Source organism: Bombyx mandarina, chromosome 11 (genome assembly GCF_030267445.1).
Source record: "Bombyx mandarina strain Sakado chromosome 11, ASM3026744v2".
NCBI classification, from domain to species: Eukaryota; Metazoa; Arthropoda; class Insecta; order Lepidoptera; family Bombycidae; genus Bombyx; species Bombyx mandarina.
Genome location: NC_143218.1, coordinates 2,983,820 through 3,009,294, shown reverse-complemented (window position 1 = coordinate 3,009,294; position 25,475 = coordinate 2,983,820). Strand labels below are relative to the sequence as shown.

At 36.7% G+C, this 25,475-nt stretch overlaps 1 long non-coding RNA gene across 1 annotated transcript; it reads right to left on the bottom strand.

Annotated features, from left to right (window-relative positions):
• Positions 1 to 1,068: 1,068 nt before the first annotated feature.
• Positions 1,069 to 20,975, bottom strand: LOC149501902 (uncharacterized). The gene is made up of 2 exons (XR_016323859.1): positions 17,563 to 20,975; positions 1,069 to 15,599 (listed from the first exon to the last, which is right to left on the bottom strand). It is a non-coding gene; the product is annotated as an uncharacterized LOC149501902 (long non-coding RNA).
• Positions 20,976 to 25,475: the final 4,500 nt, after the last annotated feature.

Genomic DNA, 25,475 nt, shown 5'->3' with positions numbered 1-25,475 from the left:
AGCGCAGTTATCTGATCTGACAAACGGCTTGGCGGCCGGCCGTCAGGTCTTTTCCCTTCTATCTTTCCCACCACGGTCAATTTTCCAAGGTTGTCTGGTGGCCGCCGAGCAATGTGACCAAAGTAACCAAGAATCTATGTCTAAGAGACCTAAAACCCTAAAGCATACATTAACAAACAAAAGAAAACGACATGGTTACTTACACGGCAGTCAAAGGGTTAACTTGCTTGATGTCTATAAGCTCTGGCAACTATTTAATACAAGACGGACAGCTTTGTTCAGCCCATAGACACAATCTACTGAGTTTCTCGCCGGATCTTCTCAGCGGGTCGCGAACCCGATCTGGTAATAGATGCATTCGCGAAGTAGCTCTGCCCTTAAGCTGTTATGTCTCCTTCGGAGGCGCTCTGACGTCCGTGCTCTCCCACCCAACTTGTTGAAACTGGAAAGGTCTCCGGGCCACCAGTAATCCTCCCATCCTAAAGAAAACGTTCAGATGTCTATGGATTCCGGCAACCACATCATGGATGGGCCGTGACATATTATGCTGGTAGGGCATCTTGTGAGTCCGCACGGGTAGGTACCACCGCCCTGCCTATTTCTGCCGTGAAGCAGTAATGCGTTTCGGTTTGAAGGGTGGGGCAGCCGTTGTAACTATACTGAGACCTTAGAACTTGTGTCTCAATATAGGGGGCGAAATTAACGGTATTTATGTCTATGGACTCCGGTGACCGCTTAACACCAGGTGGGCCGTGAGTTCGTCCGTCAATTTTAACAATAAAAAATATATCGTTCATACCACTCTGCAAAAAAAATATATTGATTGTCTGTTTGATGACAGTCAGTAGCGGAACCATTCGAATAACTAGCTCTGACATCACGCGTGAAGAGAGATAAACGCGTCACAAGCCAACGCTTAAGCCAATCGTGCCTTTCTATCGCTTGATCCGCGCTCTCGCTCGCACGCTCAGGTTCGGGCGGAACGTGACACTTTTTCGTGCGTGCAACCAGTGCTCATGGATTTGTAAGACGTTATCATGTCAAAATGTGTGATCAAATAAAAACAAATTAATTCGTTAATTGTTTATTTATTATATACGGTTACATTATATAATTAATATTACGCCGCTAAGAGCAACGCCATCTATCGTCGAATAACATAAAAAATATCAAAGGAACTAGTAACATCGAGAAAGCTCGAGAAGTATACCGCCATCTATTGTCAAATGGCGGAAACGCATATCAATAATACGACTTGTGAGGAATATTCTTAATAATTCTAGGGTGGTCTTATCGACTATAAAAGCGTTGCAGGGATGTCACGAAGGCAGTTAGTAATCAGAACTTCGAAGCGAAACAGCGAACAGGAAACGGAAGAAACGAATTGAGAATTTTAAGGTGTTCGTTAAGTGTTTTAAATAATAAACCCCAACGCATAACAATACCTTAACGGATCAAATGACCCATTTTGAACTTTCGCATTGAAAATGCACGTGTCGTCTTATTGATTTGGCACCTTTGACTTCATGACTTTTTCTTACCAATTAATCTACAGTTATTGTACTATTTTTTTTTGTTTTCTTTTGTTTATTTCGAGTAATACTTGTCGTGTACCGTTATCCACCCGCTTTGGTAGAAATTGGTACCAGTAAGTGTAGATATAATTAGTGTTAAGCCTATGAGCTCAATGCGCCTCATCAAATGTCCAAATAAAGTGTCCTCAACGAGTTACTATTGCTAACATAGAGCGGCGTAAAATGTCGAGTTAAAATTGGCGAAAACACTATAAAAATGACACCATCGGTGCCGACGGCTTAGGGCCAGAAAAACTTCAGTCCAAGCCACGATTTGTAGACTTGAAATGAAATTAAAATGCACCCCAATAATTACAGTGCTCTACGATATTTTCGAATTAATCAAAGTGTAATATTTCTGGACAATTCCACTGAAGGATTTGATATCAAAATCCAAGTTTAATTTGGTGAAAAGTCAAATGGTGCAGATAGCGCCCTTAGACACCATGAGACAAAGAAATAATTCAAGGTCAACTGCATGGGAATCTTCCGAACCACGGCAGCGGACGAAAGCTTTTCATCTGACATCGAAATGGTGATTTTCCTAAGAACCAGTTTCGCCTGTTATGCTGAAACTGTATAGTATTAAGTTTAATAATGTGTCACCATCGATCCATTACCACTTATGGTAATAGATCGATGGTGAGTGTGTCACCATCGAAGTTTGCTGTAAAACTCCACTGAAGGATTCTCTGTAATAGCTCGAATCAATTCAATTAAATTTCATGAAACAAACAGCCCTAAAACCTGAAAAGCTCCGTTCAAGTATAACTTTACCTGAGCCCATAAAATCCCAGAGTAAACAAAGCTTGTAAAACAAAGGACCGCGGGAGCTGTGCTTGAAATTTATTTAATTATTAAATTTCAAGTTTTATCCGAAGACAGATTCAAGAACTATAAGATACATGACAAACTCAGATGTCTCATTCAAGTCATCACAACAGGAACTTGTCATGGAACTATATATGCATGAGAATAATCCACATCGCTTAGAGCTATGACGGCCAGCAGCCAAACCATTCGCACGGTTAAAATTATAGCGTGATTTGAAACATTGCCCTAATCTTTATTTGCTGTAAAATTCTACTGAAGGATTCTTTCCGATAACTTGGAGTGGTTCCAAACAACAACAATATCTTTCCATGGATTGTGACAGCAAAATGTTGGTCAAAGGAATCTTTACCAAAAACAAATTTCGTAAATAACTGCAGAAATGACCTTTAAATTAATTCAAGTATTAAGTAAACTCTAATAACTCCGGCGCGTTAAGCATTTGGAGTTAACAACGTGACCCGAAATTTGCTGTAAAACTCTACGAAGGATTCTTTATGACGGCTTATAATGACCCTATTGGATCATTAAAAATAAATGGATCTAATTGTAAAATATATCTGGCCAAGCCTAACTTGGATTGACACTTTCAAAGTCTTGGTCAAAAGATTATTTACTAAAAACCAATTTCGTAAAGAAATTGAAAAAATACTTAATTAATTCAAGCAACAACTCAACTCTAATAGCTCCGGCGCGTTAAGCATTTGGAGTTAACAAAGTGACTCAAAATTTGCTGTAAAACTCTACTGAAGGATTCTTCACGACAGTTTGCAGTGGCTCCATTGGATTTTTAAGCATTAATGGCTCCAATCGAACGATATGTCTGACCAAGCATAGCTTGGATTGACACTATCAGTCTTGGTCAAAGAATTATTTACCAAAAACCAATTTCGTAAAGAGCTCCACAAATGACTCCCTAATTCATTCTAGTAATGAGTCTCCTCTAATCACTCCGGCGCGTTAACCATTTGGAGTTAACAACGTGACCGAAATTGGCTGTAAAACTCTAATGAAGGATTCTTCACGACAGTTTGCAGTGGCTCCATTGGATTTTTAAGCATTAATGGCTCCAATCGAACGATATGTCTGACCAAGCATAGCTTGGATTGACACTATCAAAGTCTTGATCAAAGAATTATTTACCAAAAACTAATTTCGTAAAGAGCTCCACAAATGACCCCCTAATTAATTCTAGTAATGGGTCTCCTCTAATCACTCCGGCGCGTTAACCATTTGGAGTTAACAACGTGACCGAAATTGGCTGTAAAACTCTAATGAAGGATTTTTCACCTTAGGTCGGAGTGAATTCATTGGATTATTAAAAATGAATGGCTCCAATCGAGAAATATGTCTGTCCAAACATAACTTGGATTGACCCTATCAAAGTCTTGGTCAAAGGACTATTTACCAAAAACCAATTTCGTAAAGAGCTCCACAAATGACCTCCTAATTAATTCTAGTAATGAGTCAACTCTAATAACTCCGGCGCATTAAGCATTTGGAGTTAACAAAGTGACTCAAAATTTGCTGTAAAACTCTACTGAAGGATTCTTCACGACAGTTTGCAGTGGCTCCATTGGATTTTTAAGCATTAATGGCTCCAATCGAACGATATATCTGGCCAAGCCTAACTTGGATTGACACTTTCAAAGTCTTGGTCAAAAGATTATTTACTAAAAACCAATTTCGTAAAGATATCCAAGAAATCTTTAAATTGATTCAAGTAATAAGCCAACTCTAGTAACTCCGGCGCGTTAAGCATTTGGAGTTAACAACGTGACTCAAAATTTGCTGTAAAACTCTACGAAGGATTCTTTATGACGGTTTATAATGACCCTATTGGATCATTAAAAATAAATGGATCTAATTGTAAAATATATCTGGCCAAGCCTAACTTGGACTGACACTTTCAAAGTCTTGGTCAAAAGATTATTTACTAAAAACCATTTTTGTAAAGATATCCAAGAAATCTTTAAATTAATTCAAGTAATAAGCCAACTCTAATAACTCCGGCGCGTTAAGCATTTGGAGTTAACAACGTGACCCGAAATTTGCTGTAAAACTCTACGAAGGATTCTTTATGACGGTTTATAATGACCCTATTGGATCATTAAAAATAAATGGCTCTAATTGTAAAATATATCTGGCCAATCCTAACTTGGATTGACACTTTCAAAGTCTTGGTCAATAGATTATTTACTAAAAACTAATTTCGTAAAGATATCCAAGAAATCTTTAAATTAATTCAAGTAATGAGCCAACTCTAATAACTCCGGCGCGTTAAGCATTTGGAGTTAACAACGTGACTCGAAATTTGCTGTAAAACTCTACTGAAGGATTCTTCACGACAGGTCGAGGTGACCTCATTGGATTATTAAAAATGAATGGCTCCAATCGAGAAATATGTCTGACCAAACCTAACTTGGACTGATACTATCAAAGTCTTGGTCAAAGGACTATTTACTAAAAACCAATTTCGTAAAGATATCAAAGAAATCTATAAATTAATTCAAGTAATAAGCCAACTCTAATAACTCCGGCGCGTTAAGCATTTGGAGTTAACAACGTGACTCGAAATTTGCTGTAAAACTCTACTGAAGGATTTTTCACGACAGTTTGCAGTGGCTCCATTGGATTTTTAAGCATTAATGGCTCCAATCGAACGATATGTCTGACCAAGCATAGCTTGGATTGACACTATCAAAGTCTTGGTCAAAGAATTATTTACCAAAATCCAATTTCGTAAAGAGCTCCACAAATGACCCCCTAATTAATTCTAGTAATGAGTCAACTCTAATCACTCCGGCGCGTTAACCATTTGGAGTTAACATTGTGACCGAAATTGGCTGTAAAACTCTAATGAAGGATTTTTCACCTTAGGTGGGAGTGAATTCATTGGATTATTAAAAATGAATGGCTCCAATCGAGAAATATGTCTGTCCAAACATAACTTGGATTGACCCTATCAAAGTCTTGGTCAAACGATCATTTACCGAAATTCAATTTCCTAAAGAACTCTACAAATGACCTCCTAATTAATACTAGTCATAAGTCAACTCTAATAACTCCAGCGCGTTAAGCAATGGGAGCCAACAACGTGACTCAAAATTTGCTGTAAAACTCTATTGCAGGATTCTCTGCAATAGCTCGAATTGTTTCAATTAAATTTCATGAAACAAACAGCGCTAAAAATGAAAAGCTCTGTTCAAGTATAACTTTATCTGAGCCCATAAAATCCCAGAGTAAACAAACCTTCTAAAACAAAGGACCGCGGGAGCTGTGCTTGAAATTTATTTAATTATTAAATTTCAAGTTTTATCCGAAGACAGATTCAAGAACTATAAGATACATGACAAACTCAGATGTCTCATTCAAGTCATCACAACAGGAACTTGTCATGGAACTAGATATGCATGAATATAATCCACATCGCTTAGAGCTATGACGGCCAGCAGCCAAACCATTCGCCCGGTTGAAATTATAGCGTGATTTGAAACATTGCCCTAATCTTTATTTGCTGTAAAATTCTACTGAAGGATTCTTTCCGATAACTTGGAGTGGCTCCAAACGAGAATAATATCTTTCCAAGCATAGCTTGGATTGTGACAGCAAAATGTTGGTCAAAGGATTATTTACCAAAACCAAATTTCGTAAAGAACTGCAGAAATGACGTTTCAATTAATTCAAGAATGAGTCAACTCTAATAACTCCGGCGCGTTAAGCATTTGGAGTTAACAACGTGACTTAAAATTTGCTGTAAAACTCTACTGAAGGGTACTTTACGACAGTTATGAGTGGCTCCATTGGATTTTCAAACTTAATGGCTCCAATCGAGAGATATATCTGACCAACCATAGCTTGGATTGACACTATCAAAGTCTTGGTCAAAGAATTCTTTACCGAAATTCAATATCTTAAAGAAATCCACAAAATACCTTCTAATTAATTCAAGTAATAAGTCTACTCTAATAATTCCGGCGCGTTAAGCATTTGGAGCCAACAACGTGACTCGAAATCTGCTGTAAAACTCTAATGTAGGATTTTTCACATTAGGTTTTTCACATTGGATTTAAAAAAAATGAATGGCTCCAATCGAGAAATATGTCTGACCAAGCCTAACTTGGATTGACAGTATCAAAGTCTTGGTCAAAGGATTCTTTACCCAAATTCAATTTCGTAAAGAGCTCAACAAATGACAGTCTAGTTAATTCAAGTAATAAGTCAACTCTAATAACTCCGGCGCGTTAAGCATTTGGAGTTAACAACGTGACTCGAAATCTGCTGTAAAACTCTATTGAAGGATACTTTACGACAGTTTGGAGTCACCCTATTTGATTATTAAAAATTAATGGCTCTATTTGAGAAATATGTCTGAGCAAGCATAGCTTGGATTGACACTATCAAAGTTTTGGTCAAAGGATTCTTTACCCAAATTCAATTTCGTAAAGAGCTCCACAAATGACAGTCTAGTTAATTCAAGTAATAAGTCAACTCTAATAACTCCGGCGCGTTAAGCATTTGGAGTTAACAACGTGACTCGAAATTTGCTGTAAAACTCTACTGAAGGATACTTTACGACAGTTTGGAGTCACCCTATTTGATTATTAAAAATTAATGGCTCTATTTGAGAAATATGTCTGAGCAAGCATAGCTTGGATTGACACTATCAAAGTTTTGGTCAAAGGATTCTTTACCGAAATTCAATTCCTTAAAGAAATCCAAAAATGACCTTCAAATTAATTCATGTAATGAGTCAACTCTAATAATTCCGGCGCGTTAAGCATTTTCAGTGAACAAAGTGACTCGAAACACTCCAATAATTACAGTGCTTTACAACATTTTCCAAATTTCCAAAACCGAATTTCTGGAAAAATCCCGGTTCAAGTTTAACTTGGCGAAAAGTCAAATGGTGCAGGAAGCGCCCTGAAACACCACAAGACAGAAACATAAACATCCACTGCATGGGAATCTTCCGAACCACGGCAACGGACGAAAACTTGTCACCTGACAAAGTAATCATTTATATTTTTTTAAGAATGGTGACATTCTCAAAAACCAGGCTTTCCCCCTGATCTGAAACTTTATAGTATTAAATTTAACAATTTGTCACTATCGAAGTTTACTGTAAAATTCTACTGAAAGCTTCAAGTTTTAAAACCTAACTCCTCACAATAGAGATTCTCAAAATTTCACGAAAACCTTTATCTTTCATATAAGACTAGAAAAAACGTGTCTGATAATTAGTCGAACGACTAAAAGTCACAAGATTCCGAGGAATTTGTCAAGGGGACCTTGAAATTTTAGCAATCCAATTACTTTTTTTTACTATATAGGTCTATGCTTTTTTGGAACATCGCAACTCGTCAACTATTTGTTATTTTATTTGCAGGTAGTATTAGCTAAAGCTGTAAAACTCTAATGAAGGATCCTTCATAATAGGCTCGGGCGGATTCATTGAATTATTTAAAATTAATGACTTCAATCAAGTAACATGTCTGACCACGCATAGCTTGGATTGACACTATCAAAGTCTTGGCCAAAGGATTCTTTACTGAAAACCAATTTCGTAAAGAACTCCAGAAACGACCTTCTAATTAATCCTAGTCATAAGTCAACTCTAATAATTCCGGCGCGTTAAGCATTTGCAGTTAACAACGTGACTCGAAATTTGCTGTAAAACTCTACTGAAGGATACTTTACGACAGTTGGAGTGACCCTATTTGATTATTTAAAATTAATGGCTCTATTTGAGAAATATGTCTGACCAAGTTTAACTTGGATTGACGCTATCAAAATGTTAGTCAAAGGATTGTTTACCATAATTCAATTGTGTAAAGAACTACAGGAATGACCTTTAAATTAATTCAAGTATTAAGTCAACTCTAATAACTCCGGCGCGTTAAGCATTTGGAGTTAACAACGTGACTTGAAATTTGCTGTAAAACTCTACTGAAGGATACTTTACGACGGTTTGGAGCGGCTCCATTGGATTTTTAAGCATTAATGGCTCCAATCGAGAGATGTGTCTGACCAAGCATAGCTTGGATTGACACCACCAAAGTCTTGGTCAAAGGATTCTTTACCAAATATCAAATTCTTAAAGAAATCCACAAATGAACTTTTAATTAATTCAAGTAATGAGTCAACTCTAATAATTCCGGCGCGTTAAGCATTTGCAGTTAACAACGTGACTCGAAATTTGCTGTAAACTCTACTGAAGGATACTTTACGACAGTTGGAGTGACCCTATTTGATTATTTAAAATTAATGGCTCTATTTGAGAAATATGTCTGACCAAGTTTAACTTAGATTGACGCTATCAAAGTCTTGGTCAAAGGATCATTTACCGAAATTCAATTTCCTAAAGAACTCTACAAATGACCTCCTAATTAATCCTAGTCATAAGTCAACTCTAATAACTCCGGCGCGTTAAGCAATGGGAGCCAACAACGTGACTCAAAATTTGCTGTAAAACTCTATTGCAGGATTCTCTGCAATAGCTCGAATCGTTTCAATTAAACGCCATGAAACAAACAGCGCTAAAACCAGAAAAGCTCTGTTCAAGTATAACTTTATCTGAGCCCATAAAATCCCAGAGTAAACAAAGCTTGTAAAACAAAGGACCGCGGGAGCTGTGATTGAAATTTATTTAATTATTAAATTTCAAGTTTTATCCGAAGACAGATTCAAGAACTATAAGATACGTGACAAACTCAGATGTCTCATTCAAGTGATCACAACAGGAACTTGTCATGGAACTAGATATGCATGAGAATAATCCACATCGCTTCGAGCTATGGCGGCCAGCAGCCAAACCATTCGCACGGTTGAAATTATAGCGTGATTTGAAACATTACTCTAATCTTTATTTGCTGTAAAATTCTACTGAAGGATTCTTTCCGATAACTAGGAGTGGCTCCAAAGGAGAACAATATCTTTCCAAGCATAGCTTGGATTGTGACAGCAAAATGTTGGTCAAAGGATTATTTACCAAAACCAAATTTCGTAAAGAACTGCAGAAATTACCTTTAAATTAATGCAAGTATTAAGTCAACTCTAATAACTCCGGCGCGTTAAGCATTTGGAGTTAACAACGTGACTTGAAATTTGCTGTAAAACTCTACTGAAGGATACTTTACGACGGTTTGGAGCGGCTCCATTGGATTTTTAAGCATTAATGGCTCCAATCGAGAGATGTGTCTGACCAAGCATAGCTTGGATTGACACCACCAAAGTCTTGGTCAAAGGATTCTTTACCAAATATCAAATTCTTAAAGAAATCCACAAATGAACTTATAATTAATTCAAGTAATTAGTCAACTCTAATAACTCCGGCGCGTTAAGCATTTGGAGTTAACAACGTGACTCGAAATTTGCTGCAAACTCTACTGAAGGATACTTTACGACAGTTGGAGTGACCCTATTTGATTATTTAAAATTAATGGCTCTATTTGAGAAATATGTCTGACCAAGTTTAACTTGGATTGACGCTACCAAAGTCTTGGTCAAAGGATCATTTACCGAAATTCAATTTCCTAAAGAACTCTACAAATGACCTCCTAATTAATTCAAGTAATGAGTCAACTCTAATAACTCCGGCGCGTTAAGCATTTGGAGTTAACAACGTGACTTGAAATTTGCTGTAAAACTCTACTGAAGGGTACTTTACTACAGTTATGAGTGGCTCCATTGGATTTTTAAACTTAATGACTCCAATCGAGAGATATGTCTGACCAAGTTTAACTTGGATTGACGCTATCAAAGTCTTGGTCAAAGGATCATTTACCGAAATTCAATTTCCTAAAGAACTCTACAAATGACCTCCTAATTAATCCTAGTCATAAGTCAACTCTAATAACTCCGGCGCGTTAAGCAATGGGAGCCAACAACGTGACTCAAAATTTGCTGTAAAACTCTATTGCAGGATTCTCTGCAATAGCTCGAATCGTTTCAATTAAACGCCATGAAACAAACAGCGCTAAAACCAGAAAAGCTCTGTTCAAGTATAACTTTATCTGAGCCCATAAAATCCCAGAGTAAACAAAGCTTGTAAAACAAAGGACCGCGGGAGCTGTGATTGAAATTTATTTAATTATTAAATTTCAAGTTTTATCCGAAGACAGATTCAAGAACTATAAGATACGTGACAAACTCAGATGTCTCATTCAAGTGATCACAACAGGAACTTGTCATGGAACTAGATATGCATGAGAATAATCCACATCGCTTCGAGCTATGGCGGCCAGCAGCCAAACCATTCGCACGGTTGAAATTATAGCGTGATTTGAAACATTACTCTAATCTTTATTTGCTGTAAAATTCTACTGAAGGATTCTTTCCGATAACTAGGAGTGGCTCCAAAGGAGAACAATATCTTTCCAAGCATAGCTTGGATTGTGACAGCAAAATGTTGGTCAAAGGATTATTTACCAAAACCAAATTTCGTAAAGAACTGCAGAAATTACCTTTAAATTAATGCAAGTATTAAGTCAACTCTAATAACTCCGGCGCGTTAAGCATTTGGAGTTAACAACGTGACTTGAAATTTGCTGTAAAACTCTACTGAAGGATACTTTACGACGGTTTGGAGCGGCTCCATTGGATTTTTAAGCATTAATGGCTCCAATCGAGAGATGTGTCTGACCAAGCATAGCTTGGATTGACACCACCAAAGTCTTGGTCAAAGGATTCTTTACCAAATATCAAATTCTTAAAGAAATCCACAAATGAACTTATAATTAATTCAAGTAATTAGTCAACTCTAATAACTCCGGCGCGTTAAGCATTTGGAGTTAACAACGTGACTCGAAATTTGCTGCAAACTCTACTGAAGGATACTTTACGACAGTTGGAGTGACCCTATTTGATTATTTAAAATTAATGGCTCTATTTGAGAAATATGTCTGACCAAGTTTAACTTGGATTGACGCTACCAAAGTCTTGGTCAAAGGATCATTTACCGAAATTCAATTTCCTAAAGAACTCTACAAATGACCTCCTAATTAATTCAAGTAATGAGTCAACTCTAATAACTCCGGCGCGTTAAGCATTTGGAGTTAACAACGTGACTTGAAATTTGCTGTAAAACTCTACTGAAGGGTACTTTACTACAGTTATGAGTGGCTCCATTGGATTTTTAAACTTAATGACTCCAATCGAGAGATATGTCTGACCAAGCATAGCTTGGATTGACAGTATCAAAGTCTTGGGCAAAGGATTCTTTACCCAAATTCAATTTCGTAGAGAACTGCAGAAATGACCTTTAAATTAATTCAAGTATTAAGTCAACTCTAATAACTCCGGCGCGTTAAGCATTTGGAGTTAACAACGTGACTTGAAATTTGCTGTAAAACTCTACTGAAGGATACTTTACGACGGTTTGGAGCGGCTCCATTGGATTTTTAAGCATTAATGGCTCCAATCGAGAGATGTGTCTGACCAAGCATAGCTTGGATTGACACCACCAAAGTCTTGGTCAAAGGATTCTTTACCAAATATCAAATTCTTAAAGAAATCCACAAATGAACTTTTAATTAATTCAAGTAATTAGTCAACTCTAATAACTCCGGCGCGTTAAGCATTTGGAGTTAACAACGTAACTCGAAATTTGCTGTAAAACTCTAATGTAGGATTTTTCACATTAGGTTTTTCACATTGGATTTAAAAAAAAATGAATGGCTCCAATCGAGAACCATGTCTGACCAAGCCTAACTTGGATTGACAGTATCAAAGTCTTGGTCAAAGGATTCTTTACCCAAATTCAATTTCGTAAAGAACTGCAGAAATGACCTTTAAATTAATTCAAGTATTAAGTCAACTCTAATAACTCCGGCGCGTTAAGCATTTGGAGTTAACAACGTGACTTGAAATTTGCTGTAAAACTCTACTGAAGGGTACTTTACTACAGTTATGAGTGGCTCCATTGGATTTTTAAACTTAATGACTCCAATCGAGAGATATGTCTGACCAAGCATAGCTTGGATTGACAGTATCAAAGTCTTGGGCAAAGGATTCTTTACCCAAATTCAATTTCGTAGAGAACTGCAGAAATGACCTTTAAATTAATTCAAGTATTAAGTCAACTCTAATAACTCCGGCGCGTTAAGCATTTGGAGTTAACAACGTGACTTGAAATTTGCTGTAAAACTCTACTGAAGGATACTTTACGACGGTTTGGAGCGGCTCCATTGGATTTTTAAGCATTAATGGCTCCAATCGAGAGATGTGTCTGACCAAGCATAGCTTGGATTGACACCACCAAAGTCTTGGTCAAAGGATTCTTTACCAAATATCAAATTCTTAAAGAAATCCACAAATGAACTTTTAATTAATTCAAGTAATTAGTCAACTCTAATAACTCCGGCGCGTTAAGCATTTGGAGTTAACAACGTAACTCGAAATTTGCTGTAAAACTCTAATGTAGGATTTTTCACATTAGGTTTTTCACATTGGATTTAAAAAAAAATGAATGGCTCCAATCGAGAACCATGTCTGACCAAGCCTAACTTGGATTGACAGTATCAAAGTCTTGGTCAAAGGATTCTTTACCCAAATTCAATTTCGTAAAGAACTGCAGAAATGACCTTTAAATTAATTCAAGTATTAAGTCAACTCTAATAACTCCGGCGCGTTAAGCATTTGGAGTTAACAACGTGACTTGAAATTTGCTGTAAAACTCTACTGAAGGGTACTTTACTACAGTTATGAGTGGCTCCATTGGATTTTTAAACTTAATGACTCCAATCGAGAGATATGTCTGACCAAGCATAGCTTGGATTGACACTATCAAAGTCTTGGTCAAAGAATTCTTTACCGAAATTCAATTTCTTAAAGAAATCCACAAAATACCTTCTAATTAATTCAAGTAATAAGTCAACTCTAATAATTCCGGCGCCTTAAGCATTTGGAGTTAACAACGTGACTCGAAATTTGCTGTAAACTCTACTGAAGGATACTTTACGACAGTTGGAGTGACCCTATTTGATTATTTAAAATTAATGGCTCTATTTGAGAAATATGTCTGACCAAGTTTAACTTGGATTGACGGTACCAAAGTCTTGGTCAAAGGATCATTTACCGAAATTCAATTTCCTAAAGAACTCTACAAATGACCTCCTAATTAATTGAAGTAATGAGTCAACTCTAATAACTCTGGCGCGTTAAGCATTTGCAGTGAACAACGTGACTCAAAATTGCTGTAAAACTCTACTGAAGGATTCTCTGCAATAGCTCGAATCGTTTCAATTAAATGCCATGAAACAAACAGCGCTAAAACCAGAAAAGCTCTGTTCAAGTATAACTTTATCTGAGCCCATAAAATCCCAGAGTAAACAAAGCTTGTAAAACAAAGGACCGCGGGAGCTGTGATTGAAATTTATTTAATTATTAAATTTCAAGTTTTATCCGAAGACAGATTCAAGAACTATAAGATACGTGACAAACTCAGATGTCTCATTCAAGTGATCACAACAGGAACTTGTCATAGAACTAGATATGCATGAGAATAATCCACATCGCTTCGAGCTATGGCGGCCAGCAGCCAAACCATTCGCACGGTTGAAATTATAGCGTGATTTGAAACATTACTCTAATCTTTATTTGCTGTAAAATTCTACTGAAGGATTCTTTCCGATAACTAGGAGTGGCTCCAAAGGAGAACAATATCTTTCCAAGCATAGCTTGGATTGTGACAGCAAAATGTTGGTCAAAGGATTATTTACCAAAACCAAATTTCGTAAAGAACTGCAGAAATTACCTTTAAATTAATGCAAGTATTAAGTCAACTCTAATAACTCCGGCGCGTTAAGCATTTGGAGTTAACAACGTGACTTGAAATTTGCTGTAAAACTCTACTGAAGGATACTTTACGACGGTTTGGAGCGGCTCCATTGGATTTTTAAGCATTAATGGCTCCAATCGAGAGATGTGTCTGACCAAGCATAGCTTGGATAGACACCACCAAAGTCTTGGTCAAAGGATTCTTTACCAAATATGAAATTCTTAAAGAAATCCACAAATGAACTAATAATTAATTCAAGTATTTAGTCAACTCTAATAACTCCGGCGCGTTAAGCATTTGGAGTTAACAACGTGACTCGAAATTTGCTGTAAACTCTACTGAAGGATACTTTACGACAGTTGGAGTGACCCTATTTGATTATTGAAAATTAATGGCTCTATTTGAGAAATATGTCTGACCAAGTTTAACTTGGATTGACGCTACCAAAGTCTTGGTCAAAGGATCATTTACCGAAATTCAATTTCCTAAAGAACTCTACAAATGACCTCCTAATTAATTCAAGTAATGAGTCAACTCTAATAACTCTGGCGCGTTAAGCATTTGCAGTGAACAACGTGACTCAAAATTGCTGTAAAACTCTATTGAAGGATTCTCTGCAATAGCTCGAATCGTTTCAATTAAATGCCATGAAACAAACAGCGCTAAAACCAGAAAAGCTCTGTTCAAGTATAACTTTATCTGAGCCCATAAAATCCCAGAGTAAACAAAGCTTGTAAAACAAAGGACCGCGGGAGCTGTGATTGAAATTTATTTAATTATTAAATTTCAAGTTTTATCCGAAGACAGATTCAAGAACTATAAGATACGTGACAAACTCAGATGTCTCATTCAAGTGATCACAACAGGAACTTGTCATGGAACTAGATATGCATGAGAATAATCCACATCGCTTCGAGCTATGGCGGCCAGCAGCCAAACCATTCGCACGGTTGAAATTATAGCGTGATTTGAAACATTACTCTAATCTTTATTTGCTGTAAAATTCTACTGAAGGATTCTTTCCGATAACTAGGAGTGGCTCCAAAGGAGAACAATATCTTTCCAAGCATAGCTTGGATTGTGACAGCAAAATGTTGGTCAAAGGATTATTTACCAAAACCAAATTTCGTAAAGAACTGCAGAAATTACCTTTAAATTAATTCAAGTATTAAGTCAACTCTAATAACTCCGGCGCGTTAAGCATTTGGAGTTAACAACGTGACTTGAAATTTGCTGTAAAACTCTACTGAAGGATACTTTACGACGGTTTGGAGCGGCTCCATTGGATTTTCAAGCATTAATGGCTCCAATCGAGAGATGTGTCTGACCAAGCATAGCTTGGATTGACACCACCAAAGTCTTGGTCAAAGGATTCTTTACCAAATATCAAATTCTTAAAGAAATCCACAAATGAACTTATAATTAATTCAAGTAATTAGTCAACTCTAATAATTCCGGCGCGTTAAGCATTTGGAGTTAACAACGTGACTCGAAATCTGCTGTAAAACTCTAATGTAGGATTTTTCACATTAGGTTTTTCACATTGGATTTTAAAAAAATGAATGGCTCCAATCGAGAAATATGTCTGACCAAGCCTAACTTGGATTGACAGTATCAAAGTCTTGGTCAAAGGATTCTTTACCCAAATTCAATTTCGTAAAGAGCTCCACAAATGACAGTCTAGTTAATTCAAGTAATAAGTCAACTCTAATAACTCCGGCGCGTTAAGCATTTGGAGTTAACAACGTGACTCGAAATTTGCTGTAAAACTCTACTGAAGGATACTTTACGACAGTTTGGAGTCACCCTATTTGATTATTAAAAATTAATGGCTCTATTTGAGAAATATGTCTGAGCAAGCATAGCTTGGATTGACACTATCAAAGTTTTGGTCAAAGGATTCTTTACTGGAATTAAATTCCTTAAAGAAATCCAAAAATGACCTTCAAATTAATTCATGTAATGAGTCAACTCTAATAATTCCGGCGCGTTAAGCATTTTCAGTGAACAAAGTGACTCGAAACACTCCAATAATTACAGTGCTTTACAACATTTTCTAAATTTCCAAAACCGAATTTCTGAAAAAATCAAGGTTCAAGTTTAACTTGGCGAAAAGTCAAATGGTGCAGGAAACGCCCTGAGACACCACAAGACAGAAACATAAATATCCACTGCATGGGAATCTTCCGAACCACGGCAACGGACGAAAACTTGTCACCTGACAAAGTAATCATTTATATTTTTTTAAGAATGGTGACATTCTCAAAAACCAGGCTTTCCCCCTGATCTGAAACTTTATAGTATTAAATTTAACAATTTGTCACTATCGAAGTTTACTGTAAAATTCTACTGAAAGCTTCAAGTTTTAAAACCTAACTCCTCACAATAGAGATTCTCAAAATTTCACGAAAACCTTTATCTTTCATATGAGACTAGAAAAAACGTGTCTGCTAATTAGTCGAACGACTAAAAGTCACAAGATTCCGAGGAATTTGTCAAGGGGACCTTGAAATTTTAGCAATCCAATTACTTTTTTTTACTATATAGGTCTATGCTTTTTTGGAACATCGCAACTCTTCAACTATTTGTTATTTTATTTGCGGGTAGTATTAGCTAAAGCTGTAAAACTCTAGTGAAGGATCCTTCATGATAGGCTCGGGTGGATTCATTAAATTATTTAAAATTAATGACTTCAATCAAGAAACATGTCTGACTAAAGAACTCTACAAATGACCTCCTAATTAATCCTAGTCATAAGTCAACTCTAATAACTCCGGCGCGTTAAGCATTTGGAGCCAACAACGTGACTCAAAATTTGCTGTAAAACTCTACTGAAGGATTCTCTGCAATAGCTCGAATCGTTTCAATGAAATGCCATGAAACAAACAGCGCTAAAACCAGAAAAGCTCTGTTCAAGTATAACTTTATCTGAGCCCATAAAATCCCAGAGTAAACAAAGCTTGTAAAACAAAGGACCGCGGGAGCTGTGATTGAAATTTATTTAATTATTATATTTCAAGTTTTATCCGAAGACAGATCCAAGAACTATAAGATACATGACAAACTCAGATATCTCATTCAAGTCATCACAATAGGAACTTGTCATGGAACTAGATATGCATGAATATAATCCACATCGCTTAGAGCTATGACGGCCAGCAGCCAAACCATTCGCCCGGTTGAAATTATAGCGTGATTTGAAACATTGCCCTAATCTTTATTTGCTGTAAAATTCTAGTGAAGGATTCTTTCCGATAACTTGGAGTGGCTCCAAACGAGAATAATATCTTTCCAAGCATAGCTTGGATTGTGACAGCAAAATGTTGGTCAAAGGATTATTTACCAAAACCAAATTTCGTAAAGAACTGCAGAAATGACGTTTCAATTAATTCAAGAATGAGTCAACTCTAATAACTCCGGCGCGTTAAGCATTTGGAGTTAACAACGTGACTTGAAATTTGCTGTAAAACTCTACTGAAGGATACTTTACGACAGTTCGGAGTGGCTCCATTGGATTTTTAAGCATTAATGGCTCCAATCGAGAGATGTGTCTGACCAAACATAGCTTGGATTAACACTACCAAAGACTTAGTCACGTAGCTTGGATTGTGACATCAAAGTGATGGTCAAAGGATTCTTTATCAAAAATCCATTTCGTAAAGAGGTTTATAAATGACCTTCTAATTAATTCAAGTATTACGTCAACTCTAATAACTCCGGCGCGTTAAGCATTTGGAGTTAACAACGTGACTCAAAATTTGCTGTAAAACTCTACTGAAGGGTACTTTACCACAGTTATGAGTGGCTCCATTGGATTTTTAAACTTAATGACTCCAATCGAGAGATATGTCTGACCAAGCATAGCTTGGATTGACACTATCAAAGTCTTGGTCAAAGAATTCTTTACCGAAATTCAATTTCTTAAAGAAATCCACAAAATACCTTCTAATTAATACAAGTAATAAGTCAACTCTAATAATTCCGGCGCGTTAAGCATTTGGAGTTAACAACGTGAGTCGAAATTTGCTGTAAAACTCTTATGTAGGATTTTTCATATTAGGTCGGAGTGACTTCATTGGATTTAAAAAAAATGAATGGCTCCAATAGAGAAATATGTCTGACCAAGCCTAACTTGGATTTACAGTATCAAAGTCTTGGTCAAAGGATTCTTTACCCAAATTCAATTTCGTAAAGAGCTCCACAAATGACAGTCTAGTTAATTCAAGTAATAAGTCAACTCTAATAACTCCGGCGCGTTAAGCATTTGGAGTTAACAACGTGACTTGAAATTTGCTGTAAAACTCTACTGAAGGATACTTTACGACAGTTTGGAGTGACCCTATTTGATTATTAAAAATTAATGGTTCTATTTGAGAAATATGTCTGACCAAGCTTAACTTGGATTGACGCTATCAAAGTCTTGGTCAAAGGACTATTTACCAAAAACCAATTTCGTAAAGAGCTCCACAAATGACCTCCTAATTAATTCAAGTAATAAGTCAACTCTAATAACTCCGGCGCGTTAAGCATTTGGAGTTAAAAACGTGACTCAAAATTTGCCGTAAAACTCTACTGAAGGATTCTCTGCAATAGCTCGAATCGTTTCAATTAAATGCCATGAAACAAACAGCCCTAAAACCAGAAAAGCTCTGTTCAAGTATAACTTTATCTAAGCCCATAAAATCCCAGAGTAAACAAAGCTTGTAAAACAAAGGACCGCGGGAGCTGTGATTGAAATTTATTTAATTATTATATTTCAAGTTTTATCCGAAGACAGATCCAAGAACTATAAGATACATGACAAACTCAGATATCTCATTCAAGTCATCACAACAGGAACTTGTCATGGAACTAGATATGCATGAATATAATCCACATCGCTTAGAGCTATGACGGCCAGCAGCCAAACCATTCGCCCGGTTGAAATTATAACGTGATTTGAAACATTGCCCTAATCTTTATTTGCTGTAAAATTCTACTGAAGGATTCTTTCCGATAACTTGGGAGTGGCTCCAAACGAGAATAATATCTTTCCAAGCATAGCTTGGATTGTGACAGCAAAATGTTGGTCAAAGGATTATTTACCAAAACCAAATTTCGTAAAGAACTGCAGAAATTACCTTTAAATTAATTCAAGTATTAAGTCAACTCTAATAACTCCGGCGCGTTAAGCATTTGGAGTTAACAACGTGACTTGAAATTTGCTGTAAAACTCTACTGAAGGATACTTTACGACGGTTTGGAGCGGCTCCATTGGATTTTCAAGCATTAATGGCTCCAATCGAGAGATGTGTCTGACCAAGCACAGCTTGGATTGACACTATCAAAGTCTTGGTCAAAAAATTCTTTACCGAAATTCAATTTCTTAAAGAAATCCACAAAATACCTTCTAATTAATTCAAGTAATAAGTCAACTCTAATAATTCCGGCGCGTTAAGCATTTGGAGTTAACAACGTGACTCGAAATCTGCTGTAAAACTCTAATGTAGGATTTTTCACATTAGGTTTTTCACATTGGATTTTAAAAAAATGAATGGCTCCAATCGAGAAATATGTCTGACCAAGCCTAACTTGGATTGACAGTATCAAAGTCTTGGTCAAAGGATTCTTTACCCAAATTCAATTTCGTAAAGAGCTCCACAAATGACAGTCTAGTTAATTCAAGTAATAAGTCAACTCTAATAACTCCGGCGCGTTAAGCATTTGGAGTTAACAACGTGACTCGAAATTTGCTGTAAAACTCTACTGAAGGATACTTTACGACAGTTTGGAGTCACCCTATTTGATTATTAAAAATTAATGGCTCTATTTGAGAAATATGTCTGAGCAAGCATAGCTTGGATTGACACTATCAAAGTTTTGGTCAAAGGATTCTTTACTGAAATTAAATTCCTTAAAGAAATCCAAAAATGACCTTCAAATTAATTCATGTAATGAGTCAACTCTAATAATTCCGGCGCGTTAAGCATTTTCAGTGAACAAAGTGACTCGAAACACTCCAATAATTACAGTGCTTTACAACATTTTCTAAATTTCCAAAACCGAATTTCTGGAAAAATCCCGGTTCAAGTTTAACTTGGCGAAAATTCAAATGGTGCAGGAAGCGCCCTGAGACACCACAAGACAGAAACATAAACATCCACCGCATGGGAATCTTCCGAACCACGGCAACGGACGAAAACTTGTCACCTGACAAAGTAATCATTTATATTTTTTTAAGAATGGTGACATTCTCAAAATCCAGGCTTTCCCCCTGATCTGAAACTTTATAGTATTAAATTTAACAATTTGTCACTATCGAAGTTTACTGTAAAATTCTACTGAAAGCTTCAAGTTTTAAAACCTAACTCCTCACAATAGAGATTCTCAAAATTTCACGAAAACCTTTATCTTTCATATGAGACTAGGAAAAACGTCTTTGCAAGCTCTTTGATCTACTAAAAGTCAATAGGTCCGAGGGATTTGACAAGGGGACCTTGAAATTTTAGCAATCTAAATACTTTTTTTACTATATAGGTCAATGCTTTTTTTGGAACATCGCAACTCGTCAACTATTTGTTATTTTATTTGCGAGTAGAATTAGCTAAAGCTGTAAAACTCTAGTGAAGGATCCTTCATGATAGGCTCGGGTGGATTCATTGAATTATTTAAAATTAATGACTTCAATCAAGAAACATGTCTGACTAAATTACTCTACAAATGACCTCCTAATTAATCCTAGTCATAAGTCAACTCTAATAACTCCGGCGCGTTAAGCATTTCGAGCCAACAACGTGACTCGAAATTTGCTGTAAAACTCTACCGAAGGATTCTTTATGACAGCTTATAATGACCCTATTGGATCATTAAAAATAAATGGCTCTAATTGTGAAATATGTCTGGCCAAGCCTAACTTGGATTGACACTATCAGTCTTGGTCAAAGGATTCATTACCAAAAACCAATTCCGTAAAAAGCTCAAAAAATTACCTTCAAATTAATTCAAGTAATGAGTCAACTCTAATAACTCCGGCGCGTTAAGCATTTGGAGTTAACAACATGACTCGAAACACTCCAATAATTACAGAGCTTTAAAAAAAATTCGAAATTTCCAAAAACGAATTTCTGGAAAAATCTACTGAAGGATTTCATATCAAAATCCGGTTCAAGTTTAACTTGGCGAAAAGTCAAATGATGCAGGAAGCGCCCTTAGACACCATGAGACAGAAACATAATTAAAGGTCCACTGCATGGGAATCTTCCGAAACCACAGCAGCAGACAAACACATGTCATCTGACAAGGTAAATATTTATATATTTTTAAGAATGGTAACATTCCCAAAAACCAGGCTTTCCTGCTGATCTGAAACTTTATAGTATTAAATTCAACAATGCGTCGCCATCGAAGTTTGCTGTAAAATTCTACTGAAAGTTTCAAGTTTTAAAACCTAACTCCTCACAATAGAGTTTCTCAAAATTTCACGAAAACTTTTATCTTTCATATGAGACTAGAAAAAAGGTCTCTGCAAATTAGTCGAACGACTAAAAGTCAATTTGTCAAGGGGACTTTGAAATTTTAGCAATCCAATTACTTTTTTTTACTATATAGGTCTATGCTTTTTTTGGAACATCGCAACTCGTCAACTATTTGTTTTTTTTTTATTTGCGGGTAGTATTAGCTAAAGCTGTAAAAGTCTAGTGAAGGATTCTTCATGATAGGCTCGGGTGGATTCATTGGATTATTTAAAATTAATGACTTCAATCAAGAAACATGTCTGACCAAGCATAGCTTGGATTGACACTATCAAAGTCTTGGTCAAAGGATTCTTTACTAAAAACCAATTTCGTAAAGAACTCCAGAAATGACCTTCTAATTAATCCTAGTAATAAGTCAACTCTAATAACTCCGGCGCATTAAGCGTTTGGAGTTAACAACGTGACTCGAGATTTGCTGTAAAACTCTGCTGAAGGATACTTTACGACAGTTTGGAGTGGCTCCTTTAGAGTTTTTAACATTAATGGCTCCAAACGAGAACAATATCTTTCCAAGCATAGCTTGGGTTGTGATACCAAAATGTTGGTCGAAGGATGTTTTACCCTAATACAATTTCGTAAAGAACTCCAGATATGGCCTTAACAGCTGTAAAACCAGAAAAACTCTGCCCAAGTATAGTATGACCTGAGGCCATAAAATCTCAGAGTAAGCAAAGCTAGTACAACAAAGGACCGTGGGAGCTGTGCTTGCAATCTATTTAATTATTAAATTTCAAATGTCATCCGACGATAGATCCAAGAACTATATCATGATACATGAAAAACTCAGATGTCTCATTCAAGTGATCACAACAGGAACTTGTCATGGAACTAGATATGCATAAGAATAATCCATATCGCTTCGAGCTATGACGGCCAGCAGCCAAACCATTCGCAAGGTTGAAATTATAGCGTGATTTGAAACATTACTCTAATCTTTATTTGCTGTAAAATTCTACTGAAGGATTCTTTCCGATAACTTGGAGTGGTTCCAAACGAGAACAATATCTTTCCAAGCATAGCTTGGATTGCGACAGCAAAATGTTGGTCAAAGGAATCTTTACCAAAAATAAATTTCGTAAAGAGGTGTAAAAATGACCTCCTAATTAATTCAAGTATTACGTCAACTCTAATAACTCCGGCGCGTTAAGCATTTGGAGTTAACAACGTGACTCGAAATTTGCTGTAAAACTCTACTGAAGGATTATTTATGACAGCTTATAATGACCCTATTGGATCATTAAAAATAAATGGCTCTAATTGTGAAATATGTCTGACCAAGCATAGCTTGGATTGACACTATCAAAGTCTTGGTCAAAAGATTATTTACTAAAAATCAATTTCGTGAAGAAATTAAAAAAATACTTAATTAATTCAAGTACTAAATCAACTCTAATAACTCCGGCGCGTTAAGCAATTGGAGATAACAAAGTGACTCAAAATTTGCTGTAAAACTCTACTGAAGGATACTTTACGACAGTTATGAGTGGCTCCATTGGATTTCTAAACTTAATGGCTCCAATCGAGAGATATGTCTGAGCAAGCATAGCTTGAATTGACACTATCAAAGTCTTGGTCAAAGAATTCTATACCGAAATTCAATTTCGTAAAGAGGTGCAAAAATGACCTCCTAATGAATTCAAGTATTATGTCAACTCTAATTTAAACTCCGGCGCGTTAAGCATTTGGAGTTAACAACGTGACTCAAAATTTGCTGTAAAACTCTACTGAATGGTACAGGGTGGCCCATAAGTCCTTTGAAAAGTAAAATTTGAATAAAACGAACAGGGCGCGCGTGAGCGGTGCAGGGGAAGCGGGGGGAGTAACTTCGGTTTCTGGGAATTTAGTCGCGATGGAGCGTTTTACCGGAGCGGACCGTGCGTTTTGTGTGCGCGAGTTTTATAAAAACGACAATTCGGCAACCGTTGCGCGGCGTAAATTTCGAGAACACAAAGGTTTACACAACTTTGACGACACTCCAACTCTTCAAACGATTAAGAACTGGGTTGCTAAGTTCGAGGAGACCGGTTCGACGTTAGATAAACCGCGGTTGGGTCGCCCAAGGACGTCACGTACGGAACAAAACATAGACACAGTGACACAGTCTATTCGCGAAAATCCGACACAGTCAACTCGTAAGCGCGCCAGAGCATTAAACGTATCCAGGACATCGTTACAACGGATTTTGAAGAAAGATTTACATATGCACCCTTACAAAATTCAGTTGGTTCAAGAATTAAAGGAAACTGACGGTATTCAAAGACAAAATTATGCGAATGAAATGTTGAATCGGTTTACTTCCTTCAATAACATAATGTTCTCTGACGAGGCTCATTTCCATCTTAACGGGCATGTTAGTAAACAAAATTGCCGCTATTGGAGCCCCATCAATCCAAAACTTAAGCATCAGAAGCCCTTACATAGTCCGAAAGTGACTGTTTGGGCCGCTATGTCAGCCCATGGTATCCTAGGGCCTTACTTCTTTGAGGATGACAGAGGGCGCGCAGTTACTGTTACGTCGGAGCGATATGTGGCTATGATCGAAGAGTTTTTCATACCAGAATTGCAAAACTTTTCAGGCTTTAATGCCAGGACGTGGTTTCAACAGGATGTGGCCACTTCTCACACCTCTAACACTGCTATGCCCGTTATCCGTCAACTTTTTCCTGGCAAAGTTATCTCTAAGAGAGGAGACATTTCCTGGCCTCCACGTAGTCCAGATCTGACCCCGATGGATTTTTTTTTGTGGGGCTACCTTAAGGCTAAAGTATACGACACAAACCCGCGGTCAATTGAGGCCCTAAAAGAAAACATCCGCAGAGAAATGACAAGCATTTCAGCAGTGACGTGCCGCGCAGTCATCGACAATTTTAGACGTCGTTTGCAAGAGTGCCGTGATCGCAACGGATTACATTTAGGAGATGTTATTTTCAAAAAATATTTCCCGTTTTTTAAGCTTTTTATGTAAATAAAAATTTAATTCATAATGTAATTAGTTTTATTTTAATAATTTTTTTTTCATATCAAAGGACTTATGGGCCACCCGTACTTTACGACAGCTTATAATGACCCTATTGGATCATTAAAGATATATGGCTCTAATTGTAAAATATGTCTGGCCAAGCCTAACTTGGATTGACACTATCAAAGTCTTGGTCAAAAGATTATTTACTAAAAATCAATTTCGTGAAGAAATTAAAAAAATACTTAATTAATTCAAGTACTAAATCAACTCTAATAACTCCGGCGCGTTAAGCAATTGGAGATAACAAAGTGACTCAAAATTTGCTGTAAAACTCTACTGAAGGATACTTTACGACAGTTATGAGTGGCTCCATTGGATTTCTAAACTTAATGGCTCCAATCGAGAGATATGTCTGACCAAGCATAGCTTGAATTGACACTATCAAAGTCTTGGTCAAAGGATTCTTTACCAAAATTCAATTTCTTAAAGAAATCCACAAAAGACCTAATTAATTCAAGTAATGAGTCAACTCTAATAACTCCGGCGCGTTAAGCATTTGGAGTTGACAACGTGACTCGAAATTTGCTGTAAAACTCTACTGAAGGATTCTTTACACCGTTTGGAGTGAACGCATTGGATTATTCAAAATTAATAGCTTCAATCCAGAGATATGTCTGACCAAGCTAACTTGGGTTGACACTATCAAAGTCTTGGTCAAAGGATTCTTTACCAAAATTCAATTTCTTAAAGAAATCCACAAAAGACCTAATTAATTCAAGTAATGAGTCAACTCTAATAACTCCGGCGCGTTAAGC